This window comes from Scyliorhinus torazame, chromosome 7 (genome assembly GCF_047496885.1).
Source record: "Scyliorhinus torazame isolate Kashiwa2021f chromosome 7, sScyTor2.1, whole genome shotgun sequence".
Classification (NCBI taxonomy): domain Eukaryota; kingdom Metazoa; phylum Chordata; class Chondrichthyes; order Carcharhiniformes; family Scyliorhinidae; genus Scyliorhinus; species Scyliorhinus torazame.
Genome location: NC_092713.1, coordinates 294,993,631 through 295,019,196, shown reverse-complemented (window position 1 = coordinate 295,019,196; position 25,566 = coordinate 294,993,631). Strand labels below are relative to the sequence as shown.

Below are 25,566 nucleotides of genomic sequence, written 5' to 3'. Positions count from 1 at the left end.
ACAAATAAATAAATATTAAATAACAAAAGTAAAAACTAGCCCTAATTGGCAACTGCCTTGTCTCAGGCCACCCCCCCCCCCCCCCCCCCCCAAGTCCTGGGCTGCTGCTGCTGCCTTCTTTTTTCCCCCATCTATCTTTCCGCAAGATATTCGACGAACGGTTGCCACCGCCTGGTAAACCCTTGAGCCGACCCCCTTAGGACGAACTTAATCCGCTCTAACTTTATGAACCCCGCCATATCATTTATCCAGGTCTCCACCCCCGGGGGCTTGGCTTCTTTCCACATTAGCAATATCCTGCGCCGGGCTACTAGGGACGCAAAGGCCAAAACATCGGCCTCTCTCGCCTCCTGCACTCCCGGCTCTTGTGCAACCCCAAATATAGCCAACCCCCAGCTTGGTTCGACCCGGACTCCTACTACTTTCGAAAGCACCTTTGTCACCCCCATCCAAAACCCCTGTAGTGCCGGGCATGACCAAAACATATGGGTATGATTCGCTGGGCTTCTCGAGCACCTCGCACACCTATCCTCCACCCCAAAAAATTTACTGAGCCGTGTTCCAGTCATATGTGCCCTGTGTAATACCTTAAACTGAATCAGGCTTAGCCTGGCGCACGAGGACGACGAGTTTACCCTGTTTAGGGCATCTGCCCACAGCCCCTCCTCGATCTCCTCCCCTAGCTCTTCTTCCCATTTCCCTTTTAGTTCGTCCACCATAGTCTCCCCTTCATCCCTCATTTCCCTCTATATATCCGACACCTTACCGTCCCCCACCCATTTCTTCGAGATGACTCTGTCCTGCACCTCTTGTGTCGGGAGCTGCGGGAATTCCCTCACCTGTTGCCTCGCAAAAGCCCTCAATTGCATGTACCTGAATGCATTCCCTTGGGGCAACCCATATTTCTCGGTCAGCGCTCCCAGACTCGCGAACTTCCCATCTACAAATAGATCTTTCAATTGCGTTATACCTGCTCTTTGCCACATTCCATATCCCCCATCCATTCCCCCCGGGGCAAACCTGTGGTTGTTTCTTATCGGGGACCCCCCCAATGCTCCGGTCTTTCCCCTATGTCGTCTCCACTGTCCCCAAATCTTCAGTGTAGCTACCACCACCGGACTCGTGGTATAGTTCCTTGGTGAGAACGGCAATGGGGCTGTCACCATAGTCTGCAGGCTGGTCCCCCTACAGGACGCCCTCTCTAATCTCTTCCACGCCGCTCCTTCCTCCTCTCCCATCCACTTACTCACCATTGAAATATTAGCGGCCCAATAATACTCACTGAGGCTCGGTAGTGCCAGCCCCCCCCTATCCCTACTACGCTGTAAGAATCCCTTCCTCACTCTCGGAGTCTTCCCGGCCCAAACAAAACCCATGATACTCTTTTCTATCCTTTTGAAAAAAGCCTTTGTGATCACCACCGGGAGGCACTGAAACACAAAGAGGAATCTCGGGAGGACCACCATCTTAACAGCCTGCACCCTCCCTGCCATTGACAATGCTACCATATCCCATCTCTTGAAATCTTCCTCCATCTGTTCCACCAACCGCGTCAAATTTAGCCTGTGCAATGTGCCCCAATTCTTAGCTATCTGGATCCCCAGGTAACGAAAGTCTCTTGTTACCTTCCTCAACGGTAGGTCTTCTATTTCTCTACTCTGCTCCCCTGGATGCACCACAAACAGCTCACTCTTCCCCATGTTCAATTTATACCCTGAAAAATCCCCAAACTCCCCAAGTATCCGCATTATTTCTGGCATCCCCTCCGCTGGATCCGCCACATATAGTAGCAGATCATCCGCATATAAAGATACCCGGTGTTCTTCTCCTCCCCTAAGTATTCCCCTCCATCTCTTGGAACCTCTCAGCGCTATCGCCAGGGGCTCAATCGCCAGTGCAAACAGTAATGGGGACAGAGGACATCCCTGCCTTGTCCCTCTATGGAGCCGAAAATACGCCGATCCCCGTCCATTCGTGACCACACTCGCCACTGGGGCCCTATACAACAGCTGCACCCATCTAACATACCCCTCTCCAAACCCAAATCTCCTCAACACCTCCCACAGATAATCCCATTCCACTCTATCAAATGCTTTCTCGGCATCCATCGCCACTACTATCTCCGCTTCCCCCTCTGGTGGGGCCATCATAATTACCCCTAACAGCCTCCGTATATTCGTGTTCAGCTGTCTCCCCTTCACAAACCCAGTTTGGTCCTCATGAACCACCCCTGGGACACATTCCTCTATTCTCATTGCCATTATCTTGGCCAGGACCTTGGCATCCACATTGAGGAGGGAAATTGGTCTGTAGGACCCGCATTGTAGCGGATCCTTTTCCTTCTTTAAGAGAAGCGATATCGTTGCTTCTGACATAGTCGGGGGCAGTTGTCCCCTTTCCTTTGCCTCGTTAAAGGTCCTCGTCAGTAGCGGGGCGAGCAAGTCCAAATATTTTCTGTAAAATTCAACTGGGAATCCGTCCGGTCCCGGGGCCTTTCCCGTCTGCATGTTCCTAATTCCTTTCACCACTTCTTCTACCGTGATCTGTGCTCCCAGTCCCACCCTTTCCTGCTCTTCCACCTTGGGAATTTCCAGCCGATCCAAAAAATCCATCATTCTCTCCCTCCCATCCGGGGGTTGAGCTTCATACAATTTTTTATAAAATGTCTTGAACACTTCGTTCACTCTCTCCGCTCCCCGCTCCGTCTCTCCTTCCTCGTCCCTCACCCCCCCTATTTCCCTCGCTGCTCCCCTTTTCCTCAATTGGTGTGCCAGCAATCTGCTCGCCTTCTCTCCATATTCATACTGTACACCCTGCGCCTTCCTCCATTGTGCCTCTGCAGTGCCTGTAGTCAGCAAGTCAAATTCCACATGCAGCCTTTGCCTTTCCCTGTACAGTCCCTCCTCCGGTGCTTCCGCATATTGTCTATCCACCCTCAAAAGTTCTTGCAGCAACCGCTCCCGTTCCTTACTCTCCTGCTTCCCTTTATGTGTCCTTATTGATATCAGCTCCCCCCTAACCACCGCCTTCAACGCCTCCCAGACCACTCCCACCTGAACCTCCCCATTGTCATTGAGTTCCAAGTACTTTTCAATGCATCCCCTCACCCTTAGGCACACCCCCTCATCCGCCATTAGTCCCATGTCCATTCTCCAGGGTGGGCGCCCTCTTGTTTCCTCCCCTATCTCCAAGTCTACCCAGTGTGGGGCATGATCCGAAATGGCTATAGCCGTATATTCCGTTCCCCTCACCCTCGGGATCAATGCCCTACCCAACACAAAAAAGTCTATGCGTGAATAGACTTTATGGACATAGGAGAAAAACGAGAACTCCTTACTCCTAGGTCTACTGAATCTCCACGGGTCCACCCCTCCCATCTGCTCCATAAAATCCTTAAGCACCTTATCTGCTGCCGGCCTCCTACCAGTCCTGGACTTCGACCTATCCAGCCTTGGTTCCAACACCGTGTTAAAGTCTCCCCCCATTATCAGCTTTCCGGTCTCTAGGTCTGGGATGCGTCCTAGCATTCGCCTCATAAAGTTGGCATCGTCCCAGTTCGGGGCATACACGTTTACCAAAACCACCATCTCTCCCTGTAATTTGCCACTCACCATCACGTATCTGCCCCCATTATCCGCCACTATAGTCTTCGCCTCGAACATTACCCGCTTCCCCACTAATATAGCCACCCCCCTGTTTTTCGCATCCAGCCCCGAATGGAACACCTGCCCCACCCATCCTTTGCGCAACCTAACCTGGTCTATCAGTTTCAGGTGCGTTTCCTGTAGCATAACCACATCTGCTTTAAGTTTCTTAAGGTGTGCGAGTACTCGTGCCCTCTTTATCGGCCCGTTAAGCCCCCTCACGTTCCACGTGATCAGCCGAGTTGGGGGGCTTCCCACCCCCCCCCCCCCCCCTTGCCGGTTAGCCATCATCTTTTTCCAGCTTCTCACCCAGTTCCCACGCAGCTGTATCTCTCCCAGACGGTGCCCCCCCGCCCATCCTTTCCCGTACCCACTCCCCCCTTTCCCCAGCAGCAGCAACCCAGTAATTCCCCCCTCCCTCCCCCCGCTAGACCCCCCGCTAGCGTAGTTACTCCCCCCATGTTGCTCCCAGAAGTCAGCAAACTCTGGCTGACCTCGGCTTCCCCCCGTGATCACGGCTCGCACCGTGCGACGCCCCCTCCTTCCTGCTTCTCTATTCCCGCCATAATTATCATAGCGCGGGAACCAAGCCCGCGCCTCTCCCTCGGCCCCGCCTCCCATGGCCAACGCCCCATCTCCTCTCCCTCCCCACCTCCCCCCATCACCACCTGTGGGAGAAAGAAAAGTTACCATACCGCAGGATTAAAACATAAAACCCCTCTTCGCCCCCCCCCCCATTCGCCCCACCACTTTGTCCAAACGTTCATTTTCATAATCCAATCATTCCAATTTTTCTTCTACAATAAAAGTCCACGCTTCATCCGCCGTTTCAAAGTAGTGGTGCCTCCCTTGATATGTGACCCACAGTCTTGCCGGTTGCAGCATTCCAAATTTTATCTTCTTTTTGTGAAGTACCGCTTTGGCCCGATTAAAGCTCGCCCTCCTCGCCACCTCCGCACTCCAATCTTGATAAACGCGGATCACCGCGTTCTCCCATTTACTACACCGAGTTTTCTTCGCCCATCTAAGGACCATTTCTCTATCCTTAAAACGGAGGAATCTCACCACTATGGCTCTGGGAGTTTCTCCTGCTCTCGATCCTCGCACCATAACTCGGTATGCTCCCTCCACCTCCAACGGACCCGTCGGGGCCTCCGCTCCCATTAACGAGTGCAGCATCGTGCTCACATATGCCCCGACGTCCGCCCCCTCCACACCTTCAGGAAGGCCAAGAATCCTCAAGTTGTTCCTCCTTGCGTTGTTTTCCAGTGCCTCCAACCTCTCCACAGATCGTTTCTGGTGTGCCTCCTGTATCTCCGACTTCACCACCAGGCCCTGTATATCGTTCTCATTCTCTGCTGCTTTGGCCTTCACGACCCGAAGCTCCTGCTCCTGGGTCTTTTGTTCCTCTTTCAGCCCTTCAATCGCCTGTAATATCGGGGCCAACAACTCTTTCTTCATTTCCTTTTTTATCTCCTCCACGCAGCGTTTCAAGAACTCTTGTTGTTCAGGGCCCCATATGGAACTGCCACCTTCCGACGCCATCTTGGTTTCTGCTTGCCTTCCTTGCCGTTGTTCCAAAGGATCCGCTGCAATCCGGCCACTTTCCTCTCCTTTTTCCATCCGTGTCCAGGGGGAACACCCTTCTGGTTTACCGCACGGTGTTTTTAGCCGTTAAAATTGCCGTTGGGGCTCCTATCAAGAGCCCAAAAGTCCGTTCCACCGGGAGCTGCCGAAACGTGCGACTCAGCTGGTCATCGCCGCACCCGGAAGTCCGCTGCTCCTTCCTCAGGTGAAGGATAATCCTGACAGACCTTGTACATAGTTAACGGTTGGGCTAAATGCATAGCCACTGTTCAAAATTTGTTCCAGGACCAGCCTTGTAAACCCCTACCACCATGCGAACCACCACCCCGCCGGGTTCTTTTTTAACAAGGGGTCAATGTGGTGGTATGTATTAGGGGTAATACGGTACCTGTGAAGCCGAGAGGCTATTGGCTGACAGGTCCCGGGTCCTGGTTGGATCTGCCGCCTTCTGGCTCCGCCCAGAAAGGCGGAGTATAAGAGCTCGAGTTCTCCCAGCAGCCGCATTCTCTAACTGAGCTGCTGGGGAACAAGTCTCGCTTAATAAAGCCTCGATTGATTTCATCACTTCTCGACTTGAGTGAGTAATTGTTGTGCTACAATTAGTTGTTAGGATATTGTTGTAAAAACATTTGTCTGTCCTGTGTCCCCCTTTTTATCCCCGTCCTGCTAGATGTTTTAATCCACAGTCTTCTGGTTAGTGCTACAACCTTACTGCACCATTTGGGATTTATGTTTAACTACAGGGTTTGGGCAGAGCTGGAGGCCCCCTGACCTGTTAGGCCAGGGCATGACACCCCCTCTAGGTTCTGTAGTAGAACTTGTGATGTTGTTTAATAGACTTGCAAGCAGCCAATTAGTGTATATTTAGGAATCTCAGCCAGCTCCTATCGTTGTCTGTGGTTGGTGAAGCGAGTCAGAAACTTTCAGGAAGCAAGACGGGTTTTCTGGAAGGCGGCATCTTTTGTTCAGTCCTATGAGGAAAGCCAGCGAGTGTAGACTCTGAAACATCTCTCTCTCCTTCCCTCTATCTGCCAGAAGATTTTAAGAGGCATTCTCGCCAAATCTGTGAAGACTTTCTGGCGGAAAGGGGCACAGGCAGGCATCTGAATTGGAAAAGAGATCTTGAATGTGTAAGTGCAAACCATTTTCCCAAAGTCAGTAGCATTCGAACTGTGTGTGTCAGGAGCTGGGAAGAGCTCAGAATTGAAGCTTAAACTGAAAATATTCCTTAAAGAATGGCCAGAGTTCCAATCTAGAATCCAGACAAAGGAAATAAAACTGAGTTTACTCAGGCAGGCTGGCATGATCTCACACGGAGGTGACAGCTCCATCTGGTGGTAGAAAGGCTGAAGTGCACTGATTAGAGCATCCTGTGTTCAGCACCATCGGGAGGCCAGCGACGAGAACTGCACTGATCTGAACAACCTGGACCTAGCTCCATCTGGTGGCTGGAGAGCGGAATTGCACCGACCTAGAATTCTTCGGTGAAATGCCATCTGATGGTCGAAGGTCGGAATTGCGCCATCCTGAACTTGAGTATCTCTGTTTCCCAAAGGCTGCAACCACAACAGTGGAAACTCATCTCAAACCTACCCTTTAATCCTTGTTTTTTTTAAAATATCCCCAACAACCTTTACCTTGTGTGTGTCTGGGTAAAGGGTGGGATGGGGTTTTGGGATTAGGTAGACTGATAGACCATTGTTCTCTTACTACTTTATATATGTATTCACCTTTTCCTCTTTTTATTAATGAACAGTTTCTTAATCTTTCACTTATGAGTCTGGTGGTTGTAACTCATTGGAGCAGTCAAGAGTTAAAGATCTTTGAAAAACATGGATTATTGGTTAATTCACTTATGTTGGGATTCTGGGGTCTGTGCGGCTGGACTTGACCGCGCACTCGCCCAGGGTGCCGTAACATAAATTGCAGGTTCATCTGGGATTGGAAACATTCGACGGTGAATGTGGGGGTACAATGTAAATTAGAAAGAGACACCGGGTTTGTCATAATATAACTAGATGGTTATGGAAGCTGCTAAGAAATATCTCCAAGTGGCCGACTCGTCTCTGGTATTTTTGCAGGAGCTTCGCAAAGATCCGCTCATCGAATTGGCAAGGGAATCAAAACCTGTTGCACCAGCTAAAGCTGAGAAGACAGAGGTAGTTGACACGATTGCTCAACATTTAAATTTGAAGGCAATGCAGCCTAGGCCTAATCCACAGGCAGGAGAATTGGCTGAGATCCAGTTAGAGATGAAACAGAAATGCAGCAAAAACAGGGAGAAGTAGAAATGCAGCAAAAACAGATGGAAATGAAGAGAGGGGAAAGAGAGAGAGAGAGAGAGAACAAAAGAAAAAAGAAATGGAGATGGAAAAAAGGAAGCTAGAATTAGAAAAAGGCTTCCTGATTAAGGTACTGGAAAGGGAAGCTTTGAAAATGTGAAGGGGAGCCTAGTCCGAGAACAGAACTTAGTGGTGATAAGTTTAAGTTGATACAGGCTCCTGCAAAATTTGAAGAGAAAGAAATAGAAATGTTCTTCAGGGCTTTTGAGAAACTGGCAACCTGAAAGAGAACTGGACATTACCCTTGCAGAGTAAATTGACAGGGAGGGTACAGGAAGTTTCTGCCACCTTGTTGAAGCAGGGCTCTAGCGATTTTGACTTGGTGAAAAAGGCTATTCTAGATCCATATGAATTGTTTCCCGAAACATATAGGCAAAAGTTCCAGAATTTGAAGAGACTGTTGGGACAGACTTATGCAGAATTTGAGATGGGTTATACAGAACAATTTTAATATAAGCGTTGGGAGTTGTGCATACCTATGAGGCTCTGAGAGAGATCATTCACTTAGAGGAGTTACCTTCGATAATAAGAACCCATATTGAAGACCAGCGGGTACAAACTGCTAGGCAGTAGCAAGTATGGCTGACGATTACGAGCTAACCCATAAATTTAAACCTTTGTTCCATCGCCCCCTTAATTTTGAAATGAATAGGAAGTGGGAGAGTGAGAGGAAGGCAGGGAGCCAAGGTAAAGAATGGATAGCTGGGAAGGCTCTAAGATCTCCACCTCAGACCAGAAAGCAAGGTACTGGGGGTGGAAGTGAGTCTTGGAAGCCTAGATGGTACCATTGTAACAAGGTGGGACATATTCGTTCAGCCTATTGGAAGTTGCAGTGAAATCCCATGGCCATTGTGGGGGTTTGGAAGGAGGAATCTGAGAAAAGAGCGAAGGTGTAGAACGATCTGGTACAGATGATAGCGTGAACTACACTTAGGGGACCTATTGTGAACACTGCTATGGGAGCAGGTGTAGAGAATGAGGTAGATGGAAGATATACTGGTTTTGTGTCCACAGGGAAAGTCACCACATTTTCCTTGACAGAGGTAGCCAAAGCTGTAACAATTTTAAGGGACACGTGTGCTACTCTGCCATGGTTACTTGAAGCATGCTCATCAACCGCCAACTCTTGTGCTGGAGAAGGATTTGGTCTTTCCTTCAGAGAGCTTAGTGAAAGCTGAGGTATTTGTGAATGGGATGGATGGAAATTGGATCCCATTTCCAATGTATAAATGCAGCTGGAGTGTGATTTAATATCAGATCCGGTAGTTGATGACGTGGTTAAGGAATTTGCAGTGTAAGTAATAGACTTAGTTCTGGGGAATGATTTAGCGGGAGTGAAAGTTGCAGCTTCACCCATGGCTTCACCCATGTAGAGTCCAAAATATATACTGCAGTTAGCCCCTGAATTGCCGACTGTCGGGCATGCGGGAGCTAGGAAAACTCATTGGGTAGTAGAGGACTCAGAGAAAGAGATGTTGGCGGCTGATGAGCATATTGCAAGTGACCACGGTAGTGAACCAGGCCCCGAGAATTTTCAGAATGAAGGTGACCATAAGGATGAAGAATTAGACAAGCGTCTTGACTTTGACTCTGATTACGAGGTGCTGGTAAACAGTTGTTGCAAGAATGTTGGTAAGGTGGAGGAATCAGACGAAAGTTTTGACTTCGACCTCGGTCCTGGTTACAAAGTGATGGTGACTAGTTGCTGTAAGAGTGAAAGTAGGGAGGAAGTGTCAGACAACTGTCTTGACTTTGATCTCGGGTCTGTCTATGATGCGATGATAGACACTTGCACATGAGTAGACATGTCACCAATTGAGCTTGGACCACTGGCGAGCAATTCTTCCAGAGCTAGCAATGGAGTTAGTAACCTGGAGGACGTAGGTGAAGTGCATTTGCCAAAGAGTAGGTTGTTACCGCTTCTTGAGTTAAACCCATTGCCACTCCCTTCAGGTGAAAGAGGTTCCAAGAGCAGGTTTACCCAAAAGAAAAATATACCTGACTACACAGCGTCAGTTAGTCAGGATGAGGACAATAAGGACTGGGAAGTGATAGCAAGCGAGCAGCTGGTCAACCCACATCCTTTTGAAGGGTTACACTATCTTTTCAAGGTAACAAAGATTGTTAGCCAGGAAGGTGAAGTGGGTGGCCATCAATCCTTTTTGGGAGTGAAGGGAAAGGTGGTTGGTGAATCCTGCAGAGGTTTTGCAATACAGAGGCCAGGAAAACCCAAACTGTTTGTAGAGTCAGTGACGTCCCATACTCTGATTTCGAGAGTAGAGATACCAGAGGTGGTTACGAATACTGATGAGGAGGTCAAAGTTGCCACCCCAGGAATAGTGCCTGTCGAGTCAATCAACTTAGAGAAGATTGACCCCACAGCAGCTCCGGTTGCTGAAGGTGACCTGGTGAAGGTCAGGAGAGAATGTAAAGCCGGTGGGGTTGAAAAGAGTCTATTGGTTACCAGTGAACCCACTACTTCATTCAGCGTTGACAACCCGACTTGTAGTTTAGTCAGAGGAAACCCTCAAAGTTTGTGCAGAAGTTCATCAGACAGTCAGGAAGGTTTGTTAGCATTACCTGAGGGTCAGCAAGAGACAGATCTAGTGTAGGTGCCAAAGGAATGTAAACGGAGGTGTAGGGAAGCACCAGGCTGCACTCCGTTAACCTGGTGTCGACCTCAAACCTTTTGAACCACCAAAGCCACTTCCATCTCGACGACAACCACAGAGATTGGCTCAGTTAGAAACTGAGGATCGATGCATGTTGGACATGTTACAGGAACACGCAAACCTGTTGTGGTCCACGGAATGCCAAGGAGAGTCTGGGGAGTTGTCGGCCATGATGGAGGATAAATAGATGCTGGCCGACCTAGACATGTCTAAACTGTTAACTGATGTGTTGGGTAGGCTGGGTCGATGTGGACTGCACTTGATGCAGTGTAGCGAGAGACAGACCTCCAACACTTGATAAGATGCAACACAATTTTATTTAACATCTAAACTATTATACATGTTCAACTATGGGTTGACACTATGCTGACTTGACTGGAGACCTGATACCAGCCTAACCAGACTTACTAGCTACCACATGGTGTTTGCACTGGCCAGTTCACTAACTCTGACTGTCCCAGAGGCTGGGTCCCGAGAGAGCGGGAAAACTGGTGCCCTCTGGCTTTATAGTGGTCGTGTCCTGTCTGGTGATTGACTGCTCTGTTCTGTGTGCTTACTGGTCATCCTGTGTGTCAATCACTGCCTGTCTGCACTCCATTATATACATAGATGTATATTATGACATTAACTACTTGCATTTACAGAGACATTTAAAAACCAGAGTCATTCCTGCAATAATTTGTTCTAAAGACATATTTCTTGGAGCTAGTAATATGAGTGCATGTATGGTGAATGTTGAAAGTCAAATTGCCATTAATGCCGAAACCGGGCAGGGGATTGTATTGGGGCTAGTTCATACAGGTATGTGTAGGTGTTGTGCGTCTCACCTACCTCGTAATAAAACATAAGAACATAAGAACTAGGAGCAGGAGTAGGCCATCTGACCCCACGAGCCTGCTCCGTCATTCAATGAGATCATGGCTGATCTTTTTGTGGACTCAGCTCCACTTACCTGCCCACTCACCATAACCTTTTATTCCTTTACTGTACAAAAATCTATCTATCTTTGCCTTAAAACCATTTAACAAGGTAAACTCAATTGTTTCACTGGGCAGGGAATTCCACAGATTCACGACCCTTTGAACAAAGAACAAAGAACAAAGAAAATTATAACACAGGAACAGGCCCTTCGGCCCTCCCAGCCTGCGCCGATCCAGATCCTTTATCTAAACCCGTCACCTGTTTTCCAAGGATCTACTTCCCTCTGTTCCCCGCCCATTCATATATCTGTCTAGATGCATTTTAAATGATGCTATCGTGCCCGCCTCTACCACCTCCGCTGGCAAAGCATTCCAGGCACCCACCACCCTCTGCATAAAAAACTTTCCACGCATATCTCCCTTAAACTTTCCCCCTCTCGCCTTGAAATTGTGGCCCCTTATAATTGACACCCTCACTCTTAGAAAAAGCTTGTTGCTATCCACCCTGTCCATACCTCTCATAATTTTGTAGACCTCAATCAGGTCCCCCCTCAAACTCCGTCTTTCCAATGAAAACAATCCTAATCTACTGAACCTTTCTTCATAGCTAGCACCCTCCATACCAGGCAACATCCTGGTGAACGTCCTCTGCACCATCTCTAAAGCATCCACATCCTTCTGGTAATGTGGCGACCAGAACTGCACGCAGTATTCCAAATGTGGCCTAACCAAAGTCCTATACAACTGTAACATGACCTGCCGACTCTTGTACTCAATACCGCGTCCGATGAAGGCAAGCATGCTGTATGCCTTCTTGACCACTCGTTCGACCTGCGTTGCCACCTTCAGGGTACAGTGGACCTGAACTCCCAGATCTCTCTGTACATCAATTTTCCCCAGGACTCTTCCATTGACCGTATAGTCCGCTCTTGAATTGGATCTTCCAAAATGCATCACTTTGCATTTGCCTTGATTGAACTCCATCTGCCATTTCTCTGCCCAACTCTCCAATCTATCTATATTTTGCTGTATTCTCTGAAAGTCCCCTCGCTATCTGCAACTCCACCAATCTTAGTTTCATCTGCAAACTTGCTAATCAGACCACCTATGCCTTCGTCCAGATCATTTATGTATATCACAAACAACAGTGGTTCGAGCACGGATCCCTGTGGAACACCACTAGTCACCTTTCTCCATTTTGAGACACTCCCTTCCACCACTACTCTCTGTCTCCTGTTGCCCAGCCAGTTCTTTATCCATCTAGTTAGTACACCCTGAAACCCATGCGACTTCACTTTTTCCATCAACCTGCCATGGGAAACTTTATCAAACGCCTGACTTAAGTCCATGTTTATGACATCTACAGCCCTTCCCTCATCAATTAACTTTGTCACTTCCTCGAAGAATTATATTAGGTTTGTAAGACATGACCTTCCCTGCATAAAACCATGCTGCCTATCACTGATAAGTCTATTTTCTTCCAAATGTGAATAGGTCCTATCCCTCAGTATCTTCTCCAACAATTTGCCTACCCCTGACGTCAAGCTCACAGGTCTATAATTCCCTGGATTATCCCTGCTACCCTTCTAAAACAAAGGAACAACATTAGCAATTCTCCAGTCCTCCGGGACCTCACCAGTACTCAAGGATGCTGCAAAGATATCTGTACAGGCCCTAGCTATTTCGTCCCTCGCTTCCCTCAGTAACCTGGGTTAGATCCCACCCGGACCTGGGGACTTGTCCACCTTAATGCCTTTAAGAATACCCAAAACTTCCCCCTTCCTTATGCCGACTTGACTTAGAATATTTAAACATCCGAACCTATCCTCAACATCCGGCATGTTCCTCTCCTTGGTGAATACCGATGCAAAGTACTTGTTAAGAATCGCACCCATTTCCTCTGACTCCACGCATAAATTCCCTCTTTTGTCTTTGAGTGGGCCAATCCTTTCTCTAGTTACCCTCTTGCTCCTTATATACGAATAAAAGGCTTTGGGATTTTCCTTAACCCTGTTAGCTAAAGATATTTTATGACCCCTTTTAGCCCTCTTTATTGCGCGTTTGAGATTTGTCCTACTTTCCCGATATTCCTCCAAAGCTTCATCAGTTTTAAGTTGCCTAGATCTTATGTATGCTTCCTTTTTCATCTTACCTCGTCTCACAATTCCACCCATCATCCATGGTTCCCTAATCTTGCCATTTCTATCCCTCATTTTCACAGGGACATGCCTGTCCTGCACTCTAATCAACCTTGCCTTAAAAGACTCCCACATTTCAATGTGGATTTACCCTTAAACAGCTGCTCCCAATCCACATTCCCTAGCTCCTGCCGCATTTTGTTATACTTGGTCTTTCCCCAATTTAGCACTCTTCCTTTAGGACCACTCTCGTCTTTGTCCATGAGTATTCTAAAACTTACGGAATTGTGATCGCTGTTCCCAAAGTAATCACCGACTGAAACTTCAACCACCTGGCCGGGATCATTCCCCAATACCAGGTCCAGTATGGCCCCTTCCCGAGTTGGACTATTTACATACTGTTCTAAAAAACTCTCCTGGATGCTCTTTACAAATTCTGCTCCATCTACACCTCCAACACTCCATGAGTCCCATTCAATGTTGGGGAAGTTAAAATCTCCCATCATGACCACCCTATTGCTCCTACATTTTTGTATAATCTGTCTACATATTTGTACCTCTACTTCACGCTCGCTTTTGGGAGGCCTGTAGTAAAGTCCCAACAGTGTTACTGCACCCTTCCTATTTTTTAGCTCTACCCATATTGCCTCAGTGCTCGAATCCTCCATAGTGCCCTCCTTAATCACAGCTGTGATATCATCTCTGACCAGTAATGCAACTCCTCCACCCCTTTTACCTCCCTCTCTATCCCTCCTGAAGCATCTATACCCTGGGATATTTAGTTGCCAATCTTGCCCTTCCCTCAACCAAGTCTCAATAATACCAATAACATCATATTCCCAGATACTAATCCAAGCCCTAAATTAATCTGCCTTACCTGCTACACTTCTCGCATTAAAACACATGCACCTCAGCCCACCTGTTCCTTAGCGTTTATCATAAGAACATAAGAATTAGGAACAGGAGTAGGCCATCTGGCCCCTCGAGCCTGCTCCGCCATTTAATGAGATCATGGCTGATCTTTGTGGACTCAGCTCCACTCTCCGGCCTGTACACCATGTCCCCGAATCCCTTTATTCTTTAGAAAGGCATCTATCTTTTTCTTAAAAATGTTTAAAGAAGGAGCCTCAACTGCTTCACTGGGCAAGGAATTCCAGAGATTCACAACCCTTTGGGTGAAGAAGTTCCTCCTACACTCCGTCCTAAATCTACCTCCCCTTATTTTGAGGCTATGCCCCCTAGTTCTGCTTTCCCCGACCAGTGGAAACAACCTGCCCGCATCTATCCTATCTATTCCCTTCAGAATTTTTATGTCTCAATAAGATCCCCCCCGCATCCTTCTAAACTCCAATGAGTACAGTCCCAGTCTACTCAACCTCTCGTCATAATCTAATCCCCTCAACTCGGGGATAAACCTAGTGAATCTCCTCTGCACTCCCTCCAGTGCCAATATGTCCTTTCTCAGGTAAGGAGACCAAAACTGAACACAATACTCCAGATGCGGCCTCACCAACACCTTATACAATTGCAGCATAACCTCACTAGTCTTGAACTCCATCCCTCTAGCAATGAAAGTCAAAACTCGATTAGCCTTCTTAATCACCTGTTGCACCTGCACACCAACTTTTTGCGACTCGTGCACCAGCACACCCAGGTCCCTCTGCACAGCAGCATGTTTTAACATCTTACCGTTTAAATAATAATCCATTCTGCTGTTCTTCCTCCCAAAATGGATAGCCTCACACTTGGCAACATTGAATTCCATCTGCCAGACCCTAGCCCATTCACCTAACCTATCCAAATCCTTCTGCAGACTTCCGGTATCCTCTGCACTTTTTGCTTTACCGCTCATCTTAGTGTCGTCTGCAAACTTTGACACATTGCACTTGGTCCCCAACTCCAAATCGTCTATGTAAATTGTGAACAACTGCGGGCCCAACACTGATCCTTGAGGGACCCCACTAGTTACAGGTTGCCAACCAGAGAAACACCCATTTATCCCCACTCTCTGCTTTCTGTTAGTTAACCAATCCGCTACCCATGCTACCACTTTACCCTCAATGCCATGCATCTTTAGTTTATGCAGCAACCTTTTGTGTGGCACCTTGTCAAAAGCTTTCTGGAAATCCAGATATACCACATCCATTGGCTCCCCGTTATCTACTGCACTGGGAACGGCCTCATAAAATCCTACCAAATTAGTCAGACACGACCTACCCTTTGTGAACCCATGCTGCGTCTGCCCAATGGGACAATTTCCCTCCAGGTGCCTCGCTATGTCCTCCTTAATGATAGATTCCAGCATTTCCCCTACAACCGAAGTTAAGCTTACCGGCCTATAATTACCCGCTTTCTGCCGACCTCCTTTTTTAAACAGTGGTGTCACGTTTGCTACTTTCCAATCCTCTGGGACCACCCCAGAGTCTAGTGAATTTTGATAAATTATCACTAGTGCGTTTACAATTTCCCTAGCCATCTCTTTTAACACTCTGGGATGCATCCCATCAGGGCCAGGAGACTTGTCTACCTTTAGCCCCATTAGCTTGCCCAATACTGCCTCCTTAGTGATTACAATCATCTCAAGGTCCTCACCTATCATATCCTTATTTCCATCAGTCTCTTCGCTGTCTACTCTTCCCCTTAGTCACAATGAGTTTAATATCTAGTACCTGACTGGCTTTAGTTGCTGCCTCTTTACTGTCCTCTAACTTCCTAATCTAGTTCCCACCCCCCTGCCACATTAGTTTAAAACCTCCCCAACAGTGTTAGCAAAAGCACCCACTAGGACTTTGGTTCCAGTCCTGCCCAGGTGTAGACCATACGATTTGTGATGGTCCCACCGCCCCCAGAACCGGTTCCAATGTCCCAAACATCTGAACCCCTCCCTCCTGCACCATCTCTCAAGCCACGTATTCATTCTGACTATTCTTGAATTTCTACTCTGACTGTCTCGTGGCACTGGTAGCAATCCTGAGATTACAACCTTTGAGGTCCTACTTTTTAACTTATCTCCTAACTCCCTAAATTCTGACTGTAGGACCTCATCCCGCTTTTACCTATATTGTTGGTGCCTATATGCACCACGACAACTGGCTGTTCACCCTCCCCCTTCAGTATGTCCTGCAGCCGATCTGAGACATCCCTGACCCGTGCACCCGGGAGGCAACATACCATTCGGGAGTCTCGTTTTTGACCACAGCCTGTCTACTCCCCTTACGATTGAATCCCCTATGACTATCGCCCTGCCAGTCTTTTTCCCGCCCTTCTGTGCAGCAGAGCCAGCCACGGTGCCATGAGCCTGGCTACGACTGCCTTCCCCTGGTGAGTCATCTTCCCCCAACAGTATCCAAAATGGTATACCTGTTTTGGAGGGAGATGACCGCAGGGGACACCTGCACTGCCTTCCTGCTCTTTCTTTGCCTTTTGGTCACCCATTCCCTGTCTCCCTCACCAGTCCTAATCTGCGGTGTGACCAACTCACTGAACGTGCTATCCATGACCTCCTCAGCATCACAGATGCTCCAAAGTGAGTCCATCCGCAGCTCGAGAGCCGTCATGCGGTCTAACAGGAGCTACAGCTGGACACACTTCCCGCACATGAAGGAGTCAGGGGCATTGGCCGTGTCCTTGAACTCCCACATTGAGCACGAGGAGCATAACACAGGTCTGGGATCTCCTGCCATTTTTACACTTTACCTTAACTGATTACAAATATAATATCAAATAATGAATAAGTGAAAGGAACAAAGATTTTACTTACCAATCACCAAATTTGGATGAAGAGGTTCCTCCTCAACTCAGTCCTAAATCCTTATTTTGAGACTACGCCCCTAATTCTAGTTTCACCTGCCAGTGGAAAAAATCTCCCTGCTTCTATCCTATCTATTCCCTTCATAATTTTATATGTTTTTATAAAATCCCCCCTCATTCTTCTAAATTCCAATGTATAGCCCCAATCTACTTAGTCTCTCCTCATAAGCCAATCCTCTCAACTCAGGAATCAACCTAATATGTCTCTTCTGCACACCTTCCAGTGCCAGTACGTCCTTTCTCAAGTAAGGAGACCAAAACTGTACACAGTACTCCAGCTGTGGCCTCACCAGCACCCTACACAGCTGCAGCATAACCTCCCTGCTTTTAAGCTCCATCCCTCTAGCAATGAAGGACTAAATTCCATTTGCTTTCTTAATTACTTGCTGCACCTGCAAACCAACTTTTTGTGATTCATGCACAAGGACACCCAGGTCCCTCTGCACAGCAGCATGCTGCAATTTTTTACCATTTAAAAAATAGTCCACTTTGCTGTTATTCCTACCAAAATGGATGGCCTCACATTTATCAACATTGAACTACATCAGCCAGACCCACTCACTTAAACTATCTATATGCCTCTGCAAACTTTCAGTCACCTCTGTACACTTGGCTCTACCACTCATCTTAGTGTCATCTGCAAACTTTGACACGTTACATTTGGTCTCCAACTCCAGATCATCTATGTAAATTGTGAACAATTGCGGACCCAACACTGATCCCTGAGGGACACTACTAGCCACTGATTGCCTACCAGAAAAACACCCATTTATCCCCACTCTTTGTTTTCTATCAATTAACCAATCCTCTATCCATGCGAATACATTACCCATCGCGCCATGCACCTTTATCTTATGCAGCAGCCTTTTGTGTGCCACCTTAGCGAATGCCTCCTGGAAATCCAGATACACCACATCCACTGGTGCCCGTTGTCAACCATGCTCATAGTGTCCTCAAAGAATTCGACTAAATTAGTCAAACATGACCTGCCTTTCATGAACCCATGCTGCATCTATCCAATGGGACGATTTCTATCCAGATGTATCGCTATTTCCTTCATGATAGATTCAAGCACTTTCCTCACTACAGAGGTTAAGCTAACTGGCCTATAGATCCCGCCTTTTGCCTACCTCCTCTTTTAAACAGTGGCGTCACATTTGCTGTTTTGCAATCTGCCGGAACCGCCCTAGAGTCCAGCGAATTTTGGTAAATTACCATGTGTGCATTTGCTATTTCTCCCGGCACCTCTTTTAGCACCCTGGTATGCATTCCATCAGGGCCAGGAGACTTATCTACCATTAGCCCCATTAGCTTGCCCAACACTACCTCCTTAGTGACAACGATCATGTCTAGGTCCTCAGCAGCCATAACCTCCTTGCCAACAATATTTGGCATGTTATTTGTGTCTTCCACTGTGAAGACCGACACAAAATGCCTGTTCAAAAAAGTTCCATATCCTGATGTTTCATTCCTTTGGGGTGGGAGGCATGTTGGGATATTGTTGTAAAACCTTTTGTCTGTCCTGTGTCCCCCTTTTTATCCCCATCCTGCTGCCTGCTTTGATCTACTGGTTAGTGCTACAACCTTACTGTGCCATTTGGGATTTCTGCTAAACTACAGGGTTTAGGCAGAGCTGGAACACTCCTGTCCTGTTGGGCCAGGTCACGACGTCCCCTCCAGGTTCTGTGGCAGAACTTGTGATGTTGTTTGAAATACTTGGAAAATAGCCAATCAGTGTATAATTAGGATTCACAGCCAGCTCCTATCGTTGCCTGTGGTTGGTGAAGCCAGTCAGAAACTTTCAGGAAACAAGGCGGGTTTCCAGAGAGCTTGTTCAGTTCTATGAGGAAAGCCAGCGAGTGTAGACTCTGAAACATCTCTCTCTCCTTCTCTCTATCTGCCAGAAGATTTTAAGAGGCATTCTCGCCAAATCTGTGAAGACTTTCTAGCGGAAAGGGGCACAGGTAGCCACCTGAATTGGAAAAGAGATCTTGAATGTATAAGTGCAAACCATTTTCCCAAAGGTCAGTAACCTTCTGTGGTAAACCACTGTTAGCATATTATATGTATTGTGGTAAACTGTGACTGTACTACATGTATTGTGGTAAACCACTGCCTGATGGCTCCGCCTCCCCTCGGGCTCGGTATAAAGGTGGCTGACCTCCAGCCCGGCCCCAGTTCGGGATCAGTGGCCAGGAGGCTTTCTGTTTAGCTTATTAAAGCCACAGTTTCGTTCACTACTCGTCTTGTGTTAATTGATGGCACATCAATTTAATAAGCTAAACTTTTAAGATGAATTCATCACTCAAGCCTGATCGCCTGGAGCTAGACCCACAGGCAGCCGACGCCACTGCGACATTCGAGCACCGGCTAAGCTGCTTCGAAGCGTACCTCAGATCCTCCACCGACGATGTCACCGACCTCCAAAAGCTTCAAATACTCAACGCAAGGGTGAGCCCGCAAGTTTTCCTTCTTATCAGAGACGCCCCCTCGTTTACGGAGGCGATAATGCTGCTGAAGGGACAGTACGTAAAGGCAGTAAACGAGGTGTACGCCAGTCACCTCCTTGCCACGAGGCGACAACGCCCCGGAGAATCACAAGCCGAATTCCTGCGTGCCTTGTGGGTACTCGGCCTGAACTGTGCTTGCCAGGCAATATCGGCTGTCCAACACACGGAGCTGCTGATCAGGGATGCCTATGTTGCGAGCATTAAATCCAATTACATCCGCCAGCGCTTGCTAGAAAGGGGTACACTCGTCCTCGCAGAGACAGTGCAGCTCTCAAACTCGCTGGATGTGGCTTTCCAGAACATAGGGCCTATCCCTCCGACCATCACCCGACTCGAGTGCGGCGCAAGCCTGTGCCGTGCAGCAGCCCGCCAAAGCCGGAATCCCGAAATGCTACTTTTGCGGCCAGGGTAAGCACCCCAGACAACGCTGCCCCGCACGGAACGCGATTTGCAAAGGGTGTGGGAGGAAGGGCCACTTCGTCAAAGTCTGCCAGGCCCGACCTGTCCCTAAAGTTCCTAGGCCCAGCAGCGCTGCCTGTTGTCTGTCGGGACCGTCCCCTCTGCCGCCCCACCCGCCATGTGTGACCCGTGGGCGCCACCATCTTCGCTGCCACCCACCATGTGCGACCCGTGGGGGCCGCCATCTTCGCCGCCCTCTTTCATTCCACCCACCATGTGCGACCCATGGGGGCCGCCATCTTTGATGCCACCTTCGATGCCACCCATCATGTGCGACCCATGGGGGCCGCCATCTTTGATGCCACCTTCGATGCCACCCGCCACGTGCGACCCATGGGCGCCGCCATTTTGGAAACACTCCGCCGCATCCCGGGACCCCTGCTCACCCGGTCATACGCTGGCCACTGCTACCTCCGACCGGCCCACCCACCACCTTCTGAAGCTCGCCTCCATCACACTCGACCAGTCTCGACCTTAACATCTCACGAAATCCACGATGACCGTCCGGATCAATGGGCACGAGATGGCCTACCACTTCGACTCCGGGAGCACAGACAGCTTTATCCATCCAGATACGGTAAGGCGCTGCTCCCTCCCAATTTTAACCGCGACCCACAAAATCTCCCTGGCGTCCGGATCACATTCCGTAGAAAACCGGGGGTACTGTGTCGCGACCCTTTCGGTACAAGGCATAGAGTACACTAACTTTAAGCTCTACGTCCTCCCCCATCTCTGCGCTGCCCTATTACTGGAGCTCGACTTTCAGTGCCACCTCCAAAGAGTTACTTTAACGTTCGGTGGACCCTTGCCCCCCCTCACCGTTTGTAGCCTCGCGACCCTTAAGGTCACCCCACCCTCGCTCTTCGCTAACCTCACCCCGGACTGTAAGCCCATCGCCACCAGGAGCAGACGATACAGTGCCCGGGACAGGGCCTTTATCAGGTCGGAGGTCCAGCGACTCCTACGAGAGGGGATCATTGAGACCAGTACCAGCCCCTGGAGAGCCCAAGTGGTGGTCGTCACGACTGAGGAGAAACACCGGATGGTCATCGACTACAGTCAGACGACCACCCGGTACACGCAGCTCGATGCGTACCCCCCCTCCCGCATATCTGACATGGTCAATCAGATTGCGCAGTATCGAGTCTTCTCCACAGTTGACTTGAAGTCTGCGTACCACCAGCTCCCTATCCGCCCGGAGGACCACCAATACACTGCCTTCGAGGCAGATGGCCGCCTCTACCACTTCCTCAGGATCCCCTTCGGCGTCACCAATGGGGTCTCGGTCTTCCAGCGAGAAATGGACCGAATGGTTGACCAGTACGGGCTGCGGGCCACGTTCCGTACCTAGATAACGTCACCATCTGCGGCCAAGACCAGCAGGACCATGACGCAAACCTCCGGCATTTCCTCCACACCGCTAAGCTCCTTAACCTCACATACAATAAGGAGAAATGCATTTTCCGCGCAACCCGCCTCGCCATCCTTGGCTACGTTGTGGAAAACGGAGTCCTAGGGCCCAACTCCGACCGCATGCGCCCCTCCTGGAACATTCCCTCCCCCACTGTCCCAAGGCCCTGATGAGATGCCTGGGATTCTTCTCTATGCCCAGTGGGTCCCCAATTGTGCGGACAAGGCCCACCCACTCATTAAATCCACCATTTTCCCCCTGATGGCTCAAGCCCGCCTGGCCTTCAACCGCATCAAGGCAGACATTGCCAAGGCCGCGATGCACGCTGTGGATGAGTCCATTCCGTTCCAGGCGGAGAGCGATGCGTTGGACTTTGCCCTGGCTGCGACCCTCAACCAGACGGGCAGGCCCGTGGCTTTCTTCTCCCATACCCTCCATGCCTCTGAAATTCAACACTCCTCCGTCGAAAAGGAAGCCCAAGCCATTGTAGAAGCTGTGCGACATTGGAGGCATTACCTGGCCGGCAGGCGATTCACTCTCCTCACTGACCAACGGTCGGTTGCCTTCATGTTTAACAACACACAGTGGGGCAAAATCAAGAACGACAAGGTTCTGAGGTGGAGGATCGAACTCTCCACCTACAACTACGATATCTTGTACCGACCTGGGAAGCTCAATGAGCCCCCAGATGCCCTATCCCGCGGTACATGTGCCAGCGCACAAGTAGACCGACTTTGGGTCCTCCACAATGACCTCTGTCACCCGGGGGTCACCCGTTTATTTCACTTTATCAAGGCTCACAATCTGCCCTACTCCATCGAGGAGGTCAGATCCGTGACCAGGGACTGCCAGGTCTGCGCGGAGTGCAAACCGCACTTCTATCGGCCAGACAGAGTGCACCTGGTAAAGGCCTCGCGCCCCTTTGAGCACCTCAGCGTCGACTTCAAAGGGCCCCTCCCCTCCACTGATCGTAACGTGTACTTCCTCAACTTTGTTGACGAGTACTCACGATTCCCCTTTGCCATCCCATGCCCTGACGTGACCTCTGCCTCCGTTATCAAGGCCCTGCACAGTCTCTTCACCTTGTTCGGTTTCCCCACCTACATCCACAGCGATCTGGATTCCTCCTTCATGTGTGATGAGTTGCGTCAGTTCCTGCTTAGCAAGGGCATCGCCTCCAGCAGGACAACAAGCTACAACCCCCGGGGAAACGGACAGGTGGAGAGGGAGAACGCGATGGTCTGGAAGGCCATCCTTCTGGCCCTACGGTCAAGAAGTCTCCCAGTTTGCCGCTGGCAGGAGGTCCTTCCCGATGCGCTCCACTCCATCCGGTCACTCCTATGTACTGCCACCAATGAGACCCCTCATGAACGTATGTTTGCCTTCCCCAGGAAGTCCACCTCAGGGGTCTCGCTCCCGTCCTGGCTGTCAGTCCCAGGGCCCGTCCTCCTCCGGAAGCATGCGAGGAGTTATAAATCGGATCCCCTCATCGAGAAGGTCCTGCTCCTCCATGCCAACCCACAATATGCCTACGTGGCACATCATGACAGGTGGCAGGACACAGTCTCCCTCCGGGTTTTGGCACCTGCAGGTTCCCCAGCGACCATCACCACCACCCCCGACCCTACACCGTCTCCTTCCACCACTACCCGGCTACTTCAAGGTCTGGCACCTGCAGGCCCACCGGCGACCATCACCACCACCCCCGCCCCTACACTGCCCCCCCCCCCCCCTCCACCCCCCACCGACTCAGCTACTGGGCGAAGAAGAAGACAACACGCTCCCGGACGCGCAGGTCTCGACACCAGTGCACACACCACAGCCGGGACTGAGGCGATCACGGCGGAAGGTCAGAGCCCCCGACAGACTCGACCTTTAAGTCCACTTCACCCCCACTGGACTCTTTTTTTTTTTAACAGGGGGTGAATGTGGTAAACCACTGTTAGTGTATTATATGTATTGCGGTAAACTGTTACTGTACTACATGTATTGTGGTAAACCACTGCCTGATGGATCCGCCTCCCCTTGGATCCGCTCGGTATAAAGGTGGCTGACCTCCGGCTTTGCCCCAGTTCGAGATCAGTGGCCAGGAGGCTTTCTGTTTACCTTATTAAAGCCACAGTTCTGTTCACTACTCGTCTTGTGTTAATTGATGGCACATCACCTTCGAACTGTGTCGAGCTCAAAATTGAAGCTTAAACTGAAAATATTACTTGAAGAATGGCCAGAGTTCTGGTCTAAAGTTCAAAGGAAATAAAACCGAGTTTACTCAGGCAGGCTGGCATGATCTCACGTGGAGGCGAAACCGCCATCTGGTGGTGGAAAGGCAGAAGTGCACTGATTTGAGCATCCTGTGTACAGCACCATCTGGTGGCCAGCAACGAGAACTGCACTGATCTGAACAACCTGGACCTAGCTCCATCTGGTGGCTGAAGAGCGGAATCGCGCCGACCTGGAATTCTTAGGTGAAATGCCATCCGGTGGCCAAAGGATAGAATTGCGCCATCCTGAACCTTTTGAGTATTTCCCAGAGGCTGCAAACTCAACAGTGGAGACTCCTGTCAAAACTACCCTTTGATCCCTGCTTTTTAAAAAATCTCCAACAATCCTTATCTTGTTTCTGTCTGGGTAGATGGTGGAACAGGGTTTTGGGATTAGGTAGACTTATAGACCATTGTTCTGTTACTGCTATATATATTCACCGTTCTCTTTTTATCAACAGTTTGTTAATGTTTTACTTATAAATCTGGCGTCTGGACTTCCATTGGCGGCGATGTGCAGAGCGGACGAACATCAGGTGGCTCTCCTCCCAGTTGGACCCAACATAGCGAATTTCTTTGCGTTTTTGGCCCCAAAAGCCACCTAAAACTCCCCCAAACTTAAAAGGCACAAAAACGACGAGGGGGAATGAAGATGCCGGCAGGCTTTGCTGTCTTCCAGATGCTTCCATCAGGCGGAAGATACAGAAGTCTGAAGACATGCACATCCAAGCATGGGAACAGCTTCCCCACAGCTAGTAGACTCCTCAACAACTCCCCCTCAGACTGATCTGTTCCCTGTAAGAACACTATTAATGATGCCCTATACTGCTCTTGCTCATGTATTTGCTTTGTTTGGCCCTAGTTCCGCACTGTAACCAATCACTATTTGTTGATGTACCATTTGTCAATGTACTCTGTTGATCATTTTGTCTACTATGTTTGTACTGTGTAGTCTCCTTGGCTGCAGAAAAATACTTTTAACTGTTCTTTGGTACGTGTGACAATAAATATCAATCAATCACTATTAATCAATCAATAAACTGCTTTTAGGACTTTTCAAAGAAGGCATGGCGGTACCCCAATAGCTTTGGCCCAAATTCAGTGGTGGGCGTTTTTCCTAGCACTCAACAGAAGATTGTTGGTGCAAAGACATCACATGCAGGAATTTTGGCAGAAAGGGCCACATTGCACGTGCTTGTTGGAAAAAGAAACAAGCTTCAGGCAAAAGTACGGTAGCACGGAAGCATTGTGGATAGCACAATTGCTTCACAGCTCCAGGGTCCCAGGTTCGATTCCGGCTTGGGTCACTGTCTGCGCTGAGTCTGCACATCCTCCCCGTGCGTGCGTGGGTTTCCTCCGGGTGCTCAGGTTTCCTCCCACAGTCCAAAGATGTGCAGGTTAGGTGGATTGGCTATGATAAATTGCCCTTAGTGTCCAAAATTGCCCTTAGTGTTGGGAGAGGTTACTGGGTTATGGGGATAGGGTGGAGGTGTTGACCTTGGGTTGGGTGCTCTTTCCAAGAGCCGGTGCAGACTCGATGGGCCGAATGGCCTCCTTGGGCACTGTAAATTCTATGATAATCTATGAAAAGTTGCAAAGACCAAGAGCTGAATAAATCAAATGGGGAAAAGCATCCACGTGGTACAACAAAGGACGTGAGATGAAACTCTATTCACAGTCCGAAGATAAACTGTCATTAAAGGTACTGGCTATTGTTGGTGAAACAAAGCGTTACTGGGTCACTCCATTACCGGACAGTCAGCCGGTGAAGATGGACGTGGACACTGGGGCAGCCGTCAAGTGCTTATCAAG

The 25,566-nt window shown here is 49.2% G+C and overlaps 1 long non-coding RNA gene across 1 annotated transcript; it reads left to right on the top strand.

Annotated features, from left to right (window-relative positions):
• The first annotated feature begins 6,173 nt into the window (after positions 1 to 6,173).
• On the top strand, positions 6,174 to 24,782 carry LOC140427482 (uncharacterized). The gene is made up of 3 exons (XR_011948509.1): positions 6,174 to 6,361; positions 19,018 to 19,137; positions 24,216 to 24,782. It is a non-coding gene; the product is annotated as an uncharacterized lncRNA (long non-coding RNA).
• Positions 24,783 to 25,566: the final 784 nt, after the last annotated feature.